We start from the raw sequence: 21523 nt of genomic DNA, 5'->3' as shown, positions 1-21523 counted from the left end.
CTCAGACGCTTTGTGATTGCCGCAAGAAAAATCTGGAATAGAAGGATATTGAAGGTCCAAATAGATTATTTAATAGTAGGAGTAAATGGATTGCTAATACATACTACTCGTAGTTGGAATAAATAATGCAGATAACATGCAAGAAAAATAAAGTGAAACTACATAATGAAAAACTCTGTAATAACTCAATGCTTGGCATCTTGAAATCTCATTTTTCATCCATCATGATACAGGGTCCAATTTCAATATTTTCAATTCCTTCTAATGTCAAAATCAAGTGAAGTAACAGTGTTGATGATACCAATCAATACTGGAACAACTTTTATGAGATTTCAATACAGGGTGTTATTAAAATAACGGAAACAAACCATCTCTCCTTGCTGCAGCTAAGATTTCTTAGTCGGTGCTATGATCTCAACAGCCTAACTAACATTCTAAGCTTCTGCGTGACTTAGACACAAATCATCGTCTCTTCAGACTTTTATACATTTTTATTTAAAATACCACTACTGTTGTTTGAACACCAGAATCATCTAAATAATTAATGTAAATACTGACCTAAAGAAAAAGATCAATTTTTTTGCGCTTAAACGAGCATTGGCCTCCGTTTACTTTGTACACGCCCTGTATATCCCAGATCGCCTAAGGCTCCGTTGGGATATGAGTGAAATACGAGTGGATAAATTAAGAAACTAATAAACCTTTAATTTATGCCATCTTCAGGCAAACTTCTTTATGGTAACTTTTTTTAATCATAGAGGTCATTAAAACATGGCTACGGGTGGTCCCTTCTCCTTACTTAATGTGCCTTAACTAAGTTTGGATTACGGACTATAATAAGCATAATACATTTGAATTGTAAAATTAATTTTAATTTGATTAAAAGTTTTATACGTTTCTAAAATGGTCATATCAAGCTAAATCCTGTTGATGGCCTAGCTAGAATATTTCGAATTTTCGACTGCCGCATTATGGAAGTTTTTTTTCAAAAGCTTTAATGTAGCTCAACCAACACCTATTTATCATTATTTAATTTGAATTTGATCTGAAGTTTCGCACACCATGTAATGCAATACAATATATATTATATCAGCCATTGTTAGTTAAAAAGCTTATTATGTAGTAAGAAAAAATTAAACCAAATGAGGGATGCCAATGCCCTGGAAACGAGAATCAGGCTAAGTGGCGTGAATTGGGACAATCTTAACCAGCTGTGGAGCGCCAAAGGCTGATTGAGATCATATCAAAATATTACCACATCTGAAGTCTCGCTCCTTTTTCGAATTAAGTATTCTCAAGTGTTCTGACTTAATTGCCTGCGTAGGAGTTTCCATCCAAAAACACCTAAAGATATGCATTAAAATAACCCACCGATACTTTAAAGTACAGGCGTGCATGTTCCTCGGTTTTATTGTTTTAAAAACCTTTAATAACTGCACCGAAAAACAAAACTACATACCATATCTCCGGCCGATCTCTCTGTATAAGGCTACCGTAGTTGTAAACGACTTTCGCCTTTACCACAAACACGATAAGGCGTAAAAAACACCAAAAAATCAACTTAATGAATCTTTTTTCGTCTCTATCTCTCTTGTTTGTTATTAATATTTTTATCTCGTTTTCTCGCGATCAGACTCGGTCAGCTGAATTCGATCAAAACTTGGATATCAGGTTTTGCCATTTGTGCTCTTAATCAAAATTCTTCGGCAGATGTTTTTGTCAAAATATTGCGCAAATGAGCGAAAAAGCAAATTGAGAATGACATGAAAGGGAGGTATCGTTATACATACGAGTTACGGCAACGTGAATTACCCCAATTTCTTTACTCAAACCTCGCTGGGACGTGTAAAAGCGCTTTTCAAAAGCTTTTGGGGAAAATAAATGTCTTTTCGCGAGAGATATAATTATAGTAATTGGGATAAACATTTTAGTGTCAATGATCGATCGACTCGCAATAGATTTATGAGAGGCACAAAATAGGTAAAATTACTTTCATCTGTAATTTCAATGTAAAATTGGTCATCATGAAATTAGTCTTTCAGTTCTTTTTTCTTTTCTCAACACCAGCAATTGTTATTTATGATGCCCCAAAGTAAGTCCTAGTAGGGCTTATTTATGACATGTTAAGAAGAGCCCTGAAAAGGGCCTAATCAAGGATTGAAAGGACATCATCCATTTTGGTCCTACAGTTGCTACAGCTTTGGTGTCATAGTAACAAATGCTAAGGCGGACGTATTCTGTCAGAATACAGCACTTTTTTTTATTGGCCGACATTTTTGATTTTGAACAAAAAATGTATGAATCGTCGATGAATTTTACATCTCAAATACTCGACGCACAGTGGTGCTACAGCTTTGGTGTCATAGTAACAAATGCTAAGGCGGACGTATTCTGTCAGAATACAGCACTTTTTTTTTATTGGCCGACATTTTTGATTTTGAACAAAAAATGTATGAATCGTCGATGAATTTTAGATCTCAAATACTCGACGCACAGTGGTGCTACAGCTTTGGTGCCATAGTAACAAATGCTAAGGCGGACGTATTCTGTCAGAATACAGCACTTTTTTTTTTATTGGCCGACACTTTTGATTTTGAACAAAAAATGTATGAATAGTCGATGACTTTTAGATGTCAAATACTCGACGCACAGTGGAGCTACGGCTTTGGTGCCATAGTAACAAATGCTAAGGCAGACGTATTCTGTCAGAATACAGCACTTTTTTTTGTTGGCCGGCACTTTTGATTTTGGACCAAAAATATATGAAACGTGTATGATGTCCTTTAGAGTTTTGCATGAAGAGATATAGCACTTTGTTCACTTTTCTAGATTTTACCTAGAATTGGTTTTATCTCGATGTGTACCTAAGTACACGGCTCGGGAATGGGACAATGTGCAGTTTGGACAATAAATAACCTCAGCCCGGCACCGAACCCACGCCCGACCGACAGGGCTGCGACTGCGACACTACACTGATGCAATTGAGAATGATGGGAATAACTTTTGGTCACTGTCACGATACCTCCATGGATCAGTAGTTAGAGAATTGGAGTCTGGTGATAGAACTTTAGCATTTGATTGTGACACATGTAGTACAACATCACTGTTAGTGTATTTATACTGAGTTTCTTTCAGATATTGAGATTTGGGCTTTGGGCTTTTCAAGATTTAATTATGCCATAAATTTTAGGCACCTCCTATAGCGTTTAATGAAGTTTGACACCACATAGCTTCAAAATTATGTAGAGTTGACGCATCTCTTACCTATTTATATGTGCTGGTTTCAAATATGTCAGAGGTGACAATCCTACGTCACCTGTCAGGGCACGTCGCGTGCCGATGCGACTGATAGACGGTGCGCGGGCGCCTACGCGGCGTGCCACATAGGACAAGTACTAAATCCACGAATCGAATGGATTTCAGCGCAAAATGTTGCAACTTTGTGCATTTTATTTGCTGTCGTTAAGCTCTTGTAAAGGACTTTTGTTCAAAACTAGTAGTGCAGTGCCCTACATCTAGAGCTTTCAGAGTCAAATAAAGCTCATATTTAAGGTAATCTAATGTGATATCGAATTCGGAGACGAAAATATGCTTAATAGCTTAAGGTAAACTTAGCGGCCTGGAAGACGTAGCGTGGGACCGACGATCTGGTGAAGGTCGCGGGAAGAGCCTGGATGCGGGCAGCGCAGCACCGTTCATTGTGGAAAACCTTGGGGGAGGCCTTTGTCCAGTAGTGGACGTCATTCGGCTGAAACGAACGAACGAACGAACGAAACTTAGAAACCGGCTGAATAAGTTTTAAAATGAAATTTTGGAACGACATGAATAAAATTCTGCATTCTGATGAGATTCGAGTCTCGAAAATTCAGCACAAAACTCTTTTAAAGAAATCGAACATTCGTAGTATGTTTTTGTGCATAACTGTACCTTGAAAATAAATGGCTCTGACTTCGAGAACGATGCCTTAATCCTATACTAATCCTAGGCCACAAAAAGTGACACACGATCCTAATGAAATTATCAATCATCTCTATTACTAGGTCTGCCGTCGCGCCTAGAGCTAGCCTCATTTGTCTCTACATTAGCATATCTCGTCATCTGCCGTCGCCATGTCACGTGACCAGCCCATCAGACACGCTACCGATTTCACTGTGCCGGCCTTTGTACGGAACAGTGGTTTTGTATCAAATGATCGCGGTGATGATACTTTTGTCCGTGAGAAAATTGTTGTAACCTATTAAATGGTTTAGATAAGCTGCGAGATTAAAATAATCGAGCGCGTTCAAAATTGTTTAGGACGATTTTCAATGTCACTCAAACTATGTAGATGGAGATGATTAGATAGAATCCACTTCATGATTATACGAGTATGTATAGAGAAAAATCAAATAAGTAAGTGTAATTTTATTCACAACAAAACTGACGCTGTGTGTACCTTAAACGCGTTTAATTTAGGTTAACTTTTGCGTTTGTTTGTGTGGAAATAATACCTTATGCCATTTTAATGATGGCTGTGTGGTTCATCATTGACTGCACAGGTGTTACCTGTAGGCTGTAATCTATTTAGACGGTGCAACTGTTACACTTCATATGCATCAAAATGATGAAATTCCCCAACACATTTTGAACTTTATATCCTAAGAATCAAGTTTAATATTGGACGGTGGAAATTGACATTCTGTCGTTAGGTTGATGTGCATAACCATGCATAAATTCCTAAGTATATCTAATTTATCCGATTAAAAACCGGGAACTAAGTGTGTTAGCTCATTGAATATCAATTTGCCCGACACGACCGCTCGCGTCCGTCACTGTACAACACATCGCAATCTGCATAACATTTCTCTATCGGAAGTAATAATTAGAATATTTAAAATCTAGTCCTTTAAGTACATCTAGTAATTACCTTCTAATAGAAATACTGGGCTAGTGGGAGTAGGACTCGCGCGCCGAGGGTTCCGCACCCACTTATGTAGGTACTTTCGTTCATGACGTCTTGTAACTCACCATTTATACTTGATTGTACTATTCAAACACAACTATTTTTTCTAGAACTAATATGAAATTCTCAAAAAAAAGAACTTATGCCCGTTTTCACCATCAGTCCCTAATTTTTAAGTGACCCCTATGAAAACAAAATTCCTGTTATGTGTTACAATAGCGGTCACTTAAAAATTAGGGATTGATGGTGAAAACGGGCGTAAGTCTCCATACTATGAGTAAATAACTGATTGCTGATGACAATTTGTATGAAAAGCTTTTTTTCCATATTTGAACTTCGGTCCCTGGGAAAAGTTGTTGCATTTTGAGTAGTAGAATCCTTTTTCTTTGATCAGGAATAATTAATGTAAGTCACACTTTTTTACACACACACTACATTTGAGTTTGAAATTATTTTGATTTAGATTTAACGAACAAAGAAAAGGATCTTTAAGGGTTCAGGTTCTCCATCTTGAAGTAAGGAACCCTAATCATCAAATCCTGAACGCACACAGGACCGGCTTTTCACGTTATTCTAAACACTGAAACCACTTTCATATGTGATTAATTTTCTAAGTATAGTGTATTTATTATTTCTAGTCTTACTTATTATGAGCTATTATGAGACCAGACAAACGAGATTATAAAATCATGTAAGTTGTAATACAAAAGAAGTGAAAGTTAAAAATTGTTCTTACAAGATTTTTTATGAAATAGACAGACTCCATTATTTTCAGCCAGGAAACCTGACTAAAGCATGCCATAAGAATCTGCACGATTCGTTATTAGTAAGAATAGCGATAGTAAGTTAATCCATCGTATTTATTCAAACTTTGAAATATCGATCAAGTATGTCAGACAATTACCTACTTGTAATTACCAAGACATAGTGAGAATGATAGTTGTTTAGTGACAGGATTGTTTTTGTTCGAGAAATCAAGAAACTTTGATGAAGAATCGCTAAGATCTGTGTTATATCCATCGCGATTAACGATTTGCGTTTCAAAAAATAGTTACTTTTAATCAAACTCCTCGCAAAAGGAATTTCCAATAAGTAAGAGTCCTCAAAACGAGTTGTCTCTCGCTCCTTATAACTTACAAGCTAATACTCGTAGGTACGTATTTATTTATTGTCGTTTTAATTCGCCATGTATAATCAGATTGCAACTGTCAGCGCGTCGCTCATCGCCGCCTCGAATTAAGTCTTTGGCCGTCGTATTTAAAGGATTGGTTTAGGATTCCGTAGCAAAACAACCGATTTTCCGCGGTTTAACGACTTGGCTTTAAGATGCTATTTAATATCATCTGTGCCATTTGCTGGCCCTGTCTGTGGCTATACCGAGAGCCAGGTTCATTGATCTTCAAATTGGAGATAACAGCTTACTGAAGAGACTAGGTTAAATTAATTAAACTATTAAGCTAGTAATCAAATACATAATATTTATCTAATACCTACGAGTAAGTTTGCAGCTTGATTATCTAAAACTAAACATCTCAAAATAATTCAATTTTTCATACGGAACTCTAGTCTACACTGCTCGTTGAGCAACACGCGTTCTTTTTGCAATGTTATACGATTAAGAAGGATTTTATTAATCCTTGAATTTTATTATGTAACTACTTCATATTTTCAGTTCGAATACCGGTGGGATATAGGTACAAAGTAGATTAAAAATAACTTTATGCAAGCTTTGTGATGTTCCATAACTTAGTAGGTACTATTACCGTAAATTATACAAAGCTTCATAAAATAATGCAATTTTTACACAAACGAAATGTTTAACCCCAGAATTAAAAGTCACCTAATCTATGTACATAAATTATCAAGACAGAAAGATTTCAGCCTGAAGAAACGCGAGTAACGCCGAAAAAACTATACTTAGCAGCACTCAAACAAAAGCACCATTGTGTTAGCCTAACTGCCCAAAAAGAAGGCGACTAGCCCTAAATGCGTCCGCCGCCCGTACATTACCGTCAGAGACCTTATCTACGATCACAATCGGTCCATTAGAGGATTTGTCCGACCGTGTGTCAGCCGGGAAACGAGATTAGCTTGATGGCTTCTTTACGAACTCTTTTCACTATGGGGTTCCTTTACTCGAAAATAAAAATGGGACAATAAAGAATCACAAAGTTGTCCCTGTCTTCATGGTAAAATGAATCAAATCAAATAGTTTATTCAGTACTTAGGCCATTCTCAGGGTGCTTTACACTGGGCTGGTGCTGAGAAGAAGTGACGGAAGAAACTCAGTCACCTATGTCAGCCTCTTTTTCAATCAAATACAGCAAATATTATTTACAACTTAGAAAGAAGAAAGAAAATACATTTATTTGGCACACTAGAACAACAAATTACAGAAAATCAATACGATAAAAAAATTAATTTAATTTTTTTTTTTACTTACATAACTAGGCAGGTAAAGTTCAGTTCAGGCACTCTTGTCATTTAATTTAAATAATCATTTACTTTATAGAATCATTTTTTAGGGTTCCGTACCTCAAAAGGAAAAAACGGAACCCTTATAGGATCACTTTGTTGTCCGTCTGTCCGTCCGTCCGTCTGTCAAGACCCTTTTTCTCAGGAACGCGTGGAGGTATGAAGCTGAAATTTATATCAATTACTCAGGTCTACTGTCCCTTGAAGCTGTGAAAAAATCAAACTTCTAAGCCAACGCAATCAAAAGATACAGCCGTTTATGCCGCAAATTTTCGACACTTGCAAGGGAATCAAAACCTACAGGGTGCTTCCCGTGAACTCAGAATCTTGAAATTTGGTACGAAGCAACGTCTTATAGCATAGATAAAGGAAAAATTACGAAAACCATAAATTTTTAGTTACATCACATAATATTTTTTTTAAATTATTTTAAACTTACTACCCATTTCCTCATAAACGCGTAGAGGTATTAAATTGAAATTCATACCAAATACTCAGGTCTATAATACCTTTAAGCTGTAACAAAATCAAACTTCTATGTCAACGCAATCAAAAGAAACAGCAATTTAAGCTGCATATTTTGAAACTCGCAAGTACTCGCAAGGGAATCAAAACCTAAAGGGTACTTCCAGTCGACCTAGAATCTTGAAATTTGGCATGAAGCAACGTTTTATAGCACACATAAAGGAAAAATTCCGAAAACCTTAAATTTTTAGTTACATTACAAAATATATATTTTTTAATAAATATAAACTTATTACTTTTTTCCTCATGAACGCGTAGAGCTATCAAGTTGAAATTCATATCAAATACTTAGATCTAATTGCCTTTAACCCGTGAAAAAAAAAACATAGTTATGACTCGATTGTCGTAATGAACGAACTTTGTAAACCTTGCAGGTTTGTACGGAACCCTCGGTGCGCGAGTCCGACTCGCACTTGGCCGGTTTTTTTATATTTTTCAGGTGGCAAGATAAGTTCTACGCCCAAAACGCTAACCCGATTTTGAGTTAAAGTGACATACTAAAAAAACTTTGCACATTCTGTAATTAACAAATTATAATGTACAAATAAATAAGTATTAATTAATTAACTATCGCATGCTGGCAAGCTATAAACTGTTGAGCGACGAGTTCTCGTGTGAAGACCGCCTTTTTAGGAGGTTAAGATGATTCATTATCAATGTAAACATTTATTATTATGATTTATATCGATGTGATACGAAAGCCGTAGATATATTTCTGCTCTCAAGTCTGGGTATGTTTTTAGTATAACTGGATTTTTTTGTTGGCTCGCTGCAGTTTTTTTTAATTAACGGGTTATGTTTATTTTTATTGGTTTTTAAGGTGTGTCGCTTGCAATAGATCTTTTTGTCTGCTTCTGTAATTGCCGGATTTTTATATTAGCCAGGTTCACTTTCTGGTAACAGTTTATACCTGGAACTGCTTTGTTACCGCAAAAGAAATTTATTCTTCATACATAGAAAATTAATGTTGAATGTTTTTTAAACATCCAATTTCATGCTTACAGAATCAAACTGATTGAAATCATTCCCCATAAGGCTTTTACGAATGTAGCTAATATAAAGTTGGTAATACTAAGTAGCGTAGAAACCTCGTTGAAAGATCATCTCAAAGCCTCGCAAACCAGTCAAGATATAATCGCTTACGATAATCCATTAGTTTCTCAATTAACATTCCGAAAGTACTGGTATAAAACCAGCATGCATGAGCCATGGAATTATTTAAAAAACATAAAAAATGTAGAGAAGCAAGTGTAATCTGTGGTCGATGGGCGGCAGAATCAAAACGCCCGCGGCCGTAGATTAAAAATAAAAAAGTCATTGCATGTCGTGCCAATGCTTCTGTGAGTGCAGGGCTGAGAAACCAAAAAATTGACGTTACGATTCTTTGTAAATTTTAATGTACCGACCAAGAACTAATAAATTAATTCAAATTACCATCTATCCCATTTCAATACCACCGGGTATTAATAATATTTAAACTAGAATGTTGATAGCATAAGAGTAAATCAGATTGAACATAAATATGACACATCGAAATTTTATAACTTGAGAGAATACTTTCCTTAGTTATCAGTACCTCTACCATTTAACAGAATCAAGTAGAGTTTATCGCGAACGTAAATTATTCCAATTGTAAAATAAAATTTATTTTTCTAGGGTTAGAAAGCATTTTAAGTCATAAAAACGGCTTCCAACGATATAAAAGGCACTTAAATTCAATATGTAGGTACTTAATAATTTATTAACGCATAAGTTTGCAAATGGAAGACAAGTATAAGTTTTATGGCGTCTTTTAATTACAATTTATGTTGCAGCTTGTAATGGTTTATATCTGACTAGTTTGTTTTAAAATGCAGTAAAATGAAAAGGAATAAGTAGGGAAAATTAGTGTTATGTGTTTTTATAAAATGCACGAGTGATAAAAAAAATTAATCGAAAACCTTTAAAGTTATTTTATCATCAGATTTATGATTACGGTCATTCTCACGATTAGGCGTTCTCAGCCTAATTACCATATCATTTTTGAAATTTGGCTTAATTGACTTAAACGCATTAAAATATAAAACACCTGAAAAGTACGAATTTAACAATCGTAAAGGCGTCAAATTATTCAAAGCGGTTTCCGCGTAAATGAGACCCAAAAATTTTATGGTCACGGTAATTAGATAAGGCTAATACTTAATCTAACGGTAATTAGAAAAGATATGTAAAATAACAAAAAAACAACATCTTGCATTGATAAATTTGTACACAAATATATTTTATAGCGTCATAAAAAACGCTGTAGGTACTCTTAATAACCCTTTTTAAGAAGAAAAACACTAATTTCTATTATTTATTGAATCAAGATATTTTCAGTATACTGCAAGAATCGAGGCTATAACAGGAACACTTAGTTTCAGCAAGAAGGGGCTACGTGTCACATTTCAAATGAGAGCATGTAGCTGAATCAGAATCTGAATCATCATTTATTTGCTTTAAATGTGGTACAAACGATGGATACAGATAATGGATCTTTTCAGATATGCATATATCGAAAAATTAATTAATGATATTAACGTTTTTTTCCTCTTTTTAATCTATCTGCGATCAGCCATCAGCCATTATCAGATTGGATTGAATTTGTAATAATGACTGTTCCACCAGCTCTGCACAACCCATGATTTGTCACCTCGATTCTTTTACAATACGTTTTCAGATTGATGCTATTCGTTTTCTCCTGAGCCTGAATGTAGAGTTCTCAGAATTCAGAAGATATGCAGCAAATAGATTTCCTCTTTCACGTTTGGTATCACTTCAGTGGATTTTGTATACCAAGGTGCACAGCTCAAGATTTTTAATACTTTATTTTGAAAACGTTAAAGTATTTCTACATTTGCGAGGCTGGTTCGATGCCATATGTCTATATGGGACTTAGGATGCATTTGTAAATAGTTTGTTCTCCAAGCTTCTTCTGCCCAGTATCCATTGCATATCACGAAGTTTTTTCTATGCATAACAAGGCAGTAGTCTAGGCGTGCAGTCTAGGATGGTACAAAGTGCCTTACACTCTCGCCTTGAAAAGGCCCATTGTCTGTTCATTTGTTCCCTTTTGTTCTTAATGTGTTCACGCCAGGTAAGTGTTACTGTTGGACAATCTCCTCTTCTTAGGTAATATGGATAGATTTTAAGGATATTATATTAATATTAATTAACGATTTAACATGCTAATATCAATGATATTAATAGTAAAAATTTATATCTGGTATGAGACATGTTTCACGCAGGGGTGACATTTCCTGGACATCAGGAAGCCCCGATTTCACTCCAGCTAACTTTCTTTTTGTGGGGTTACCTTAAGAGTTAAAATATACTCTATAATCCAACAACCATGCAGCAACTGAAGCTGAACATTCGTCATGAAATAGAATCTATTTCGAGGTAACTCTAACGAAAGCTTTTCAAAATGTTGACGTCAGATTGGAAGGTTCGTAAAGATGTTATATGCAAAAGTCTAGGTATTTTTTCATATTTTATCATCATACTTATTCAATCGTGAGTGCAATTTGTAGGTAATAATTTCATACAACGGTGATTATAAATATATGGTAATTAGTACATGGAAATTATAAAACGATAGTTTTTCTTCAAAATTTCCAAAATCTGCAGGGTATGCAAATACTGTCTTACTACAATGTACGGAGGCCAAAGTAATGTTTCTATTTAAACTAACAACGTGGATCTACCTTTATAAATCTAGTATAAAAATAAGGACATGGTAATTAGAAAAATTGAAAACCAAAGATATGGTAATTATACTCTTACGCAATTCATCGACGGTTACGCCAACGCAATAGACATCCACTTGCTAACAGGTCAAGGCACTAACTAAGGGCTAGCGCCGCGCGCGGTAATGATGTGTCAAATACTATTATTTAGGCTAGTATGACCACGAACAGAAAACGTAACGGTAATTAGGGCTTTAGCTCGGACAAGCGGTTTTTTAATTATAATTATTTACAGAATGGTTCTATTGAATAGATATTTTGCCAGCATAAGACAATCTTATAAACTCTTTAAAATGTTGAATGGAGTAAATCAAATCTATACGACATGAAAATTACAGCCAACTTTTAACATTAAGTCGGTGTGCGGACGCGTCACGGTAATTATAGAACAGAGGTTCATGAAATTAATTTAGCCACTTATACTTAAAATAGAGGCCTATGATTATATGCACAACTGGATAGGGTTATTAAGTAACATATAATTACTTGCATGTCTCTAATTTGTCATTTTTAAGGATTTAACAGCCCGGACACGTAAAAACTAGCTAATCTGAGAATGGCCGATTATTATTAGTCGTCATGTAGGTAGACATTTGCGTCTGCTAAAACAATTTTATGGTAGCCATTATTTAAAAGCTGGCTGTTTCTGTGTAGTATGCAGTACCTAAAGTTTTTTTACTAAATAAAATGTTTTTCAGTTGCTGAAATGTTGTTCAGCCCTGCCCGATGGGATCAGCGTTAAATTGAGAGCTTACCGTCGGGTGTCGTGCGCGCTGCGCGTGCGACTGGCGGTTGCCGAGATGGGTGACCACGATTATGTGGGTAATGGTTATTTAAACGCTGGAACCACTATTTTGGAGTTATTATGTTACCCAAAACTATAGTGTTATTAGATCTATTTTGATTTGATACAGAGACGAGAGACGTGATCAAGAGGTTGGGATTTTGACACTAAATGTCATTCCTCTCCTGATACTCATAGATTCAATTCTGTGAGTTTCAGCGAATTATCAGACATTAATTAAGTGAATTCTTTTTTGTTTTTTACTAAATGAAAATAAGTTTAATATAATTCTGCATGTCAAAAGGTGGAAGGTAGAGCACATAATAAGTAAGATACTAAAAAAAATGTAACACCTACTGTATGTAAACCCATGTTCGCAAATAAAAATGATTTGATTTGAAAGGCACACTGAAGGAAACAGGCATCGCACGTTTTATTTATGTAGAGCATCTTTTAATTTGATTTGAAGAGGCCGTAGCTTGATTTTTACTGTAAAATAGTAACGAACCACACCGTCAACGTCTTAAAAATTAATAACTATCAAAATAAAACATGAAAAAAAAATCCTATCGCGTGGTCTCACTCGACCTCCTCAGCAGTCAAGCTATATGACTTCGTAAATAGATTAATATATCTTAGCTTAATTCAAGCTAATATTCTTACATTAACCATCTATCAGGAGTATATTTAAATTAGTTAAAGTGGTTTTTAATTAACTTTTTATGTAAATGAGCGGCGGCCGTTTAGACAAATAATTTAGTGGTTGTCACGATTCATTAATTTTCACTTTACTAACTAAAAAAGCATTGCGCAAGATCATATGCGTAGAAATAGCTTTTTTTTATAACAGATTAGTAGATGAAGATTAGGGCATCTGGATCCAACCATTCAGGATCCAGATACCCTAATCTTCATCTTTTCAACATCGTATATTTTATGATCAGACCTAGATACTAGATTATCTAGACTATTACTTATATCATCTAGATCATACAATAAAAATCTCTATAATGTATACTCGAATCGAGAGTTTGACAAGCTTGCATTCAATTTCACTATCGTCATTTCGTTATTTGATCTACATTCCGCATCGACTCTAAGAATGTAAAGTTTGAACGATGGGTTGAAGTTTTATTCCTATTCAATGGTATTCTATACGAATTATCTACTGCATTGCATTATCATAAAATAAAATCACCTTTTCTAATTAACTGTTTATTAAATTACATTACATTCATTCTTATTATTTATTAAATTACATACATTCATAAAAAACATGTTATATACTAGAAAAAAATTAAAAAGGTTGAGACATAAAAATAGTTCCTATACTTTTGATAATATCTTTAACTCGAGCATAAATGTTATCATTGAACACGTTTTCCACAACGTGTTGAGCACAAATTTCTGCATTACACTGACACACAGATTTGGTAGAGTTTTCAAACTGTTCCGCATCGTAAATTTCTATTCGAATCACTTTTGCTCCATGCGATACCGTTCGAATGCTCGAATACAATTTCTTCTGTTGGTTAATGATGATATCACCATATCGTTGATTTTCATTTTCCATATTGTTTATTATTCTTTGCACACTCGTAGGACTCATCCTTCCAGATGCTGGTGGTGAGAGAGGTGTATATGATGGTGAATAAGACCAATTTTCGTGCTGAAACAAATAAGTAATATGATTAAACATTTTTTACAAGTGTAAAAAAAAACATTTGTGAATAAATATTTTATAACTTACCGCCATTATTGCTAGCAATTATTCGTTCGTTATGCTTTAGGTACTAAAAAATACTAATTAATTCCACATCTCAGAACCCTTCCTTTATATTAAAAAGAGTGCTTACGAAATAGTTTAAACACCCCAGGTAATTGGTCTATATTACGTTATAAGCAGTTTTTAATAATAGACCTAACTTTACACTTTTCTATAAAGAATATTACGTTAGTAGTTTAGTGCTATGTAGAGCTTTTCTGTATTTGGTGCTGTCCAAATACGTACGCTGACGTCTGTTCAGTTGCTAGTCCATTAATGTTTGATCATGATACTAACTAATGACTACGACTTTGCCTGGTATATTAAAAACTAATTTTTAGTTTACATGTTGAACATACTTCCGTATCCTACAAACATACGTAAATACGAAACTTTGTATGTATAAAAGTTTTGTTACTCTTTTATAAAAATAACTGAACGGATTCTGATAAAACTTAACAGTTTTATAATAACAATATAAGCTCTATTCCATCTATCTCTGTACCAAATTTCATCAAAATCGGTTTAGTGGTTTAGCATAATTAACAGACAGAGTTACTTATGCATAAAATATTATCTATAGTGATATTATAAATACGAAAGTTTGTATGTTTATGTCAAGTTGTTAGGCACAATCATGCAGCAATCGTTGGATGGATTTGTATGTTTTTTATATACATAGATAGACTATGATCTGGACTAACACGCGTTGTTACCCTATGATAATCGCGATCGAAACCGTGTGACGATAGCTAGTTTACCAATATACTTACATAAAGGAGAAGGTTAATAAATTAATAATGTAACCAAGTAAACATAGGGTATAAGCATTGTTTAGATATTTTTCACTTATCAACACTTTACATATTTAGAAAACTGCAGATTGCTACTTTTTAACATACGAACTTAACTAATAAGGAAGGGATCTACGTCACAAATCTTTTATTTAAATAGCTCTAGTGTTGAGCGAAAATCACACAGATCGATTGTTATCCTACGGGAAGCCAGTCATTTGAAGATCCCTAGTGCCAGCCAGCCTCAGAAGAACCTAAAGGTTTTCTCAATAATAAAAATGTAAGTACCAACTATTATTATCTACTCTGTAACTAGATTGTTATTTTACTTACTGAATAGAATATACTTTTTAAGGCTACTACACGACTCTTAGGTTCGATTCCTAGACGGAACATACGTTCTGATCTATTCATGTTTTCTATTCTAATCTATTCATGTCTTCATTCATTTTGTATATTCAATACATGCTATCTATTCTGTTTATTATCTTTAATCGTTTTCTCTATTCTAAGACTATGTCTTAATTTAATTTCTTTATTCGATTCATGTTCTGTATTCTTTTTTATTGTTTTAATTAATTTTCTGAATTCCATTCATGTCCTCCGCTCATATTATCTATTTATTGTTTTTGTTAATTTTCTGTATTCTATGAATCTATTTATTGTTTTTGTTCATTTTCTGTATTCTATGAATCTATTTATTGTTTTTGTTCATTTTCTGTATTCAATGAATATTCTCTTATATTCGTATTAAACTGTTTTTTTATTGTTTACAGGTCGAAATTGTTGGCGAAGGATCTATTCCTCTCCAGTGACGACTCTGAAGTTGAGTCAAAACCTGTGGAAAAGAAGTCTAATAAGCGCAGAAGCTCAAGCAAACCGAGAGAAGAGCCGAAGGTGAAAAAAACGAAGACATCCATCACACCGTACACTCCACCACCTCGACTTACAGCGAACGATCTATTCGGTGAAGACAGCGATGAGGAACATCGGGTGAAACCGTCTACATCCAGCAAAAGCGGTAATATACCACCTCTACTTTCTTCTTTTACAAGAAGAGAATCAAGAGGGTTCTCTAAACAAATAAGTGAGACAAAGGAGGGAAAGTATTATGTGGAATTAAAGATATATAACACGGAGGAGGTACAGAAAATAGCGCCAATTAATAGATGGCGATACGCCATCACAACTATTAAAATGAAACTTGATGAACATAAAGATTCATGGCATACTTTAAAGGAGTTCGTAAATCTAATAAAAAAGGACTTTAGGAATTGTCCAGTCTCATTGCTTGGGTCATACGAAAGTGTTATTTAATACGTTATAATATTACCTACTTACACTATTATTATATACTCACCTAAATAACTATGCTATTTACCTACTATAATGTAACCGAATAAGTTATGTAACAGATATTGTAATCTTTGTTCACTGTTATTTTAATTTACAGAATAAGTGTCTTCAATAAATTTTAGTATTATTATTTATTTTTTTCTTTTCACAGTTACTGTTGCACACCCTTACGAAACAGCAAGAGCTCAAAATTCTATATACTGTGAAAAATGCAAAGTTCTAGTACTGAAAAGACAATATCCATATCATATGAAAACGAATATACATAAAGCTAATTCTTTATTGAATACACAGATTGAAAATATTAATATTGTTGCAACTGCATTCAGAAACAGAATTGTTACATACAGATTAAATGTCGATCAGCAAGTCGAGTACCTCGGCTTAGAGGCGGTGATATATGACAACCAAGAACAATTAATAGATTTGATCAATTTATCTTTAAATAAACATGACTGCATTAAACTAAATTTTGAATTGTTTGCCTATTTTATGTTGCCAAAATCTGATGAAACACAATTAAAGTCGTTTAATACAAAATATATGATTGTATATAAGAATACTGATTTGAAAAAGTTAATAACGAATATGATGAATACATTTAATGAAAAGTTAACCGAATTTCAACATTGTCAATCTGGGTGGACCTTTGTTTCGTTTAGTCATATCGAAATTAATATAAATAAATATTCTCCTATGAGAGGTGGAACATATATAGACCTACCCATAGCCATAAAAAATTCAAAGAGTTGTATAAATATAAAAAATAATGATGATTACTGTTTTCTATGGAGTATAATGGCTGGACTGTACCCTGCTATGAATAATGTTTGCAAAACTAGTTCATATCCACACTTTTCCGATGTTTTAAATATTGATGGAATATCATTTCCTCCTTCACGCGAAGATATTAAACATTTCGAAAAAAACAATCCTAACATAAGCTTTAACATATACGGCTTACGAAAGAGTACTATAACTGGACCTCTTTATGTTTCAAAATATAGAAAGAAGAATCATTTCAATTTACTGTACATAGAAAACAAAACGACAGCTCACTATTGTTTAATAAAGAACTTGACACGTTTAGTACGACCTCAATTCACTCGTTACAAAGGTAAAGTTCATTTATGTGATATGTGTTTACAATTTTTTTGCAGTGAAAAAAAATATAATACTCATAATTGTTCACACATTTTGTCAATTTTACCTGAAAAGAACACTTTGTTAACATTTAAAAATTTTGAGAGACAGCAGAAAATCAACTTTATTATTTATGCCGACTTTGAGTGCTTATTAATTAAATATGATGAAAGTGACACTTTAAACACTCAGAAACTAAATATTCACCAGCCATCATGCTTCGCATATTATATTTGTTGTTCACATGATGATAAATTAAATAAATATGTGTCTTATACAGGAGCAGACTGTGTTGAAATGTTTGTTAAGTGTTTATTAACAGATGCTAGACGTATACATAAAATTTTAAGTGATAAAAAGTTAATGACCCCTTTAACATTAGAACAGGAATCAAATTATAAAAACGCCATTCTATGTCACATATGTAAACAATTATTAGTGAATGATAAAGTCCGAGATCATGATCATATTACTTCTGAGTACAGAGGAGCGGCGCATTCTCATTGTAATTTGATGCATAGAGTTTGTTCATTCATTCCTGTAGTGTTTCATAATTTATCTGGATATGATTCACATTTATTTATTGAAGAGTTAGCAAAATATGAAGGTCACATCAATGTAATACCGAAAACAAAAGAAAAATATTTATCTTTTACGAAAGTGATTAAAACTGAAGACTATAAAAATCCTATTCAGATAAAATTCATTGATTCATATCAATTTCTTAGTTCTAGCCTAGACATATTGAGTAAAAATTTATCAGATAATGATTTTTTACATTTATCTAAAGAGTTTCCTGATAAAAAAAAGTTTAATTTGTTAAGAAAAAAGGGTATTTATCCTTACGATTACATGAACTCTTGGTTGAAATTTCGAGAAACTCAACTACCTTCAAAATGTGATTTCTATAATACATTGCGAGAGGAACCTATAACTGATAATGAATATTTACATGCCCGAAGAGTGTGGGAAATTTTCGATATCAAATCCCTTGCTGAATATACAGATTTATATTTAAAATGCGATGTGCTTTTACTTTGCGATGTATTCGAAAAATTTAGAAAAACGAGTTTGCATTATTACAAATTAGATCCAGCATATTATGTAACCTCACCGAGCCTAAGTTGGGATGCGATGTTATTATACACAGGCGTCGAACTTGAGCTGATAAGCGAATTAGAAATTTATGAATTGTTAGAAAAAGGTATCCGTGGTGGACTAGCGCAGTGCTCATTACGTCACGCTAAAGCGAATAATAAATACTTACCACATTATAATGATTCAGAACCAAGCAGTTATTTGATATACCTCGACTGTAATAATTTATATGGTTATGCGATGATGAAAAAACTCCCCATTTCACAGTTCAGATTATTATCAAAGAGTGAAATTAAAAAAATTGAAATAATGAATATCCCAGATGATGCTGATTACGGTTATATTCTTGAAGTAGACTTAATGTATCCAGATTATTTACATAATACACATAAAGATTTACCATTTGCTGTTGAAAAAATTATACCCCCGTATGGTAAATCAAAAAAATTGATTGCAAACCTTTATAACAAAAAGAAATACGTTATTCATTATATTCATCTTAAAGAATGTTTAAAGAATGGTTTGATTTTAGAAAAAGTTCATCGTATTCTAAGTTTTAGACAGGATTGCTTTTTAAAAAAATACATTGATCTCAATACCAGTCTTCGGCAACATTCGAAAACAGCTTTTGAAAAAGATTTTTTCAAATTATTAAATAATTCAATATTCGGAAAAACGATTGAAAATAAACGCAAACAAACGAATGTTAAATTAATTTCAAAATGGAGGGATCATGATAATAAAACTAATAAACAGCTTGGTGCTGAAAATTTGATAATTAAACCAAACTTAAAGAGTATATCAATATTTTCAGAAAATTTTGTTGCTATAGAGTTAAATCATGAAAAGGTTGTTTTAGACAGACCAATTTATATCGGGTTTACAGTTTTAGAATATGCAAAGCAGCATTTATATCAGTTTCACTATAATTATATAAAAAATAAATACGGTAAAAATGCTAACCTATGCTATACTGATACTGATAGCTTATTATATTTAATATACACAGACGATTTTTATCATGAGATGCATAATGATATTCAAATGTATGATACTAGCAATTTTGAAATCGATAACCCTTTTCACATACCACAAGTTAACCCAAAAATACCCGGATTATGGAAACATGAAATGGGTGACGACTTGATTACAGAATTTACTGGTTTACGTGCAAAGTTATATTTTATAAATAGCGTTAAAACTCAAATAAAAAAAGCGAAAGGCGTGTCTAAGTCAGTAACTAAAAATCTTGAATTGAAAGATTATAATAATGTTTTATTAAAAAATGAAGTACTCAGAAGTAAAATGAATATGATAAAATCAATCAAGCATGTTTTATATTCTCAACAAGTAGATAAACAAGTTTTAGAGGGAAATGATGACAAAGTTCAAGTATTACAAGATCAGATTCATACCATACCGTGGGGTCATTGTGATTCAATACTTATGGATTAGTAACGATGTGAGAAAGGAATTGTATGAATAAATTAAGATTGTTAATGGAATAATAACCTGTTTCATAAATAAATTTCCTATATTAATAGATATTGTAACTAAATGATATTGTAATTGGTTATTTAATTTTAAGAATTATTATATTTTGATTAAAATGTAATGAATAAATGATTAAATGAAATACCTGGTGTTTTTTTTAACCGTAACCTTTTGTTTTCTGCTCATAGTAAAAACCACTACACCATTGTGATCGATGTCAGTTCATTAAAATCTATCAAACAATACAGTCATATATCAAAGCTGTTATGAAATTTCTTAAACAAAAAGAATCACTTAAATTAGAATGTATCGATCCTACATCAAAAAACGAGGTTAAACGTCATGGAAACTTACTACCAAACACTATACGTAGTATTGTCTGTGGTCCATCGAATTGTGGAAAAACTAACTTAGTTATCAGTTTATTGTTACACCAGAATGGACCACGTTTCCGTAACCTTTATGTATATTCAAAGTCTTTATATCAACCTAAATACTTATTTTTAGAAAAAGTATTGCAGAAGGTATCAGGCACATCTTATTACACGTATAATAATAATAGTGAAATTTTGAGTCCACACGAAGCTTCACCTAACTCAATTATAATATTTGACGACGTAGCTTGTGAAAATCAGAACAACATACGTGATTATTTCGCTATGGGTCGACATAAGAACATTGACTGTTTTTATATTAATCAAACTTATACTAAGATACCTAAGCAACTAGTAAGAGATAATGCAAACCTGATCATATTGTTTAAGCAAGACGAAATAAATCTGAGACACATTTATGATGAACATGTAGGGTCTGATATGACATGGTCTCAGTTCCGTGAAATGTGCTCAACCGTATGGAGTAAACCTTTCAATTATGTTGTTATAAATAAAGATTGTGAACGAAATAAAGGCTGTTACAGAATGAAGTTCGATACATTCATACTAGTAGACTAAACCTTTTAAATAGCTGCTATGTCACAAAGCCATCAGTTTAATTTGATTAGTTGAACAGAGTAGAATCCTTTACAATGGAACGAGATCTCAAGAAACAAATTGTAAAATCTGCTACAGCTGTAAAAAGAAAGGTAGAAATGATAAAAGATGCAAGAAATACAAAAGATCTGGCTTTGAAAACAATATTTAAACCTATCGTTGATCCGCTTAATATGCTAACTAGAAAAACTGAAGAGAAGAAATTAAATGAAGACCCAGAACAAAATCGTCTTATAAAAAAAATTAAGTGCAGCGAAAGTGAGTCATCGATTACTTCAAGTGATGAGTTTGAGGATCTTGTTAATAATGAAGAAAACTCTGATAACGATGTTTATACAACATCCAACAAAACCCTCACTACCTCGCTTCCTAAGGATGATTACGATGC

General features: G+C 33.2%; 2 protein-coding genes across 2 annotated transcripts in view; both read right to left on the bottom strand.

The window, feature by feature from the left end:
- LOC135079786 (protein espinas-like) overlaps positions 1-21523 on the bottom strand; it is a 177640-nt gene that overhangs the window by 110610 nt on the left and 45507 nt on the right. The gene's annotated exons all lie outside the window — the stretch shown is intronic.
- Positions 3248-21523, bottom strand: part of LOC135079791 (guanine nucleotide-binding protein subunit beta-5) — a 434210-nt gene continuing 415934 nt past the window's right edge. The window contains exon 8 of the mRNA XM_063974393.1: positions 3248-3258. The gene's annotated coding sequence lies outside the window, so the exon portion shown is untranslated. The remainder of the gene's footprint in view (positions 3259-21523) is intronic.

This window comes from Ostrinia nubilalis, chromosome 17, assembly GCF_963855985.1.
Source record: "Ostrinia nubilalis chromosome 17, ilOstNubi1.1, whole genome shotgun sequence".
NCBI classification, from domain to species: Eukaryota; Metazoa; Arthropoda; class Insecta; order Lepidoptera; family Crambidae; genus Ostrinia; species Ostrinia nubilalis.
Note: the sequence above shows the minus strand (reverse complement) of the source record. Positions and strands in the feature narration are given on the sequence as shown.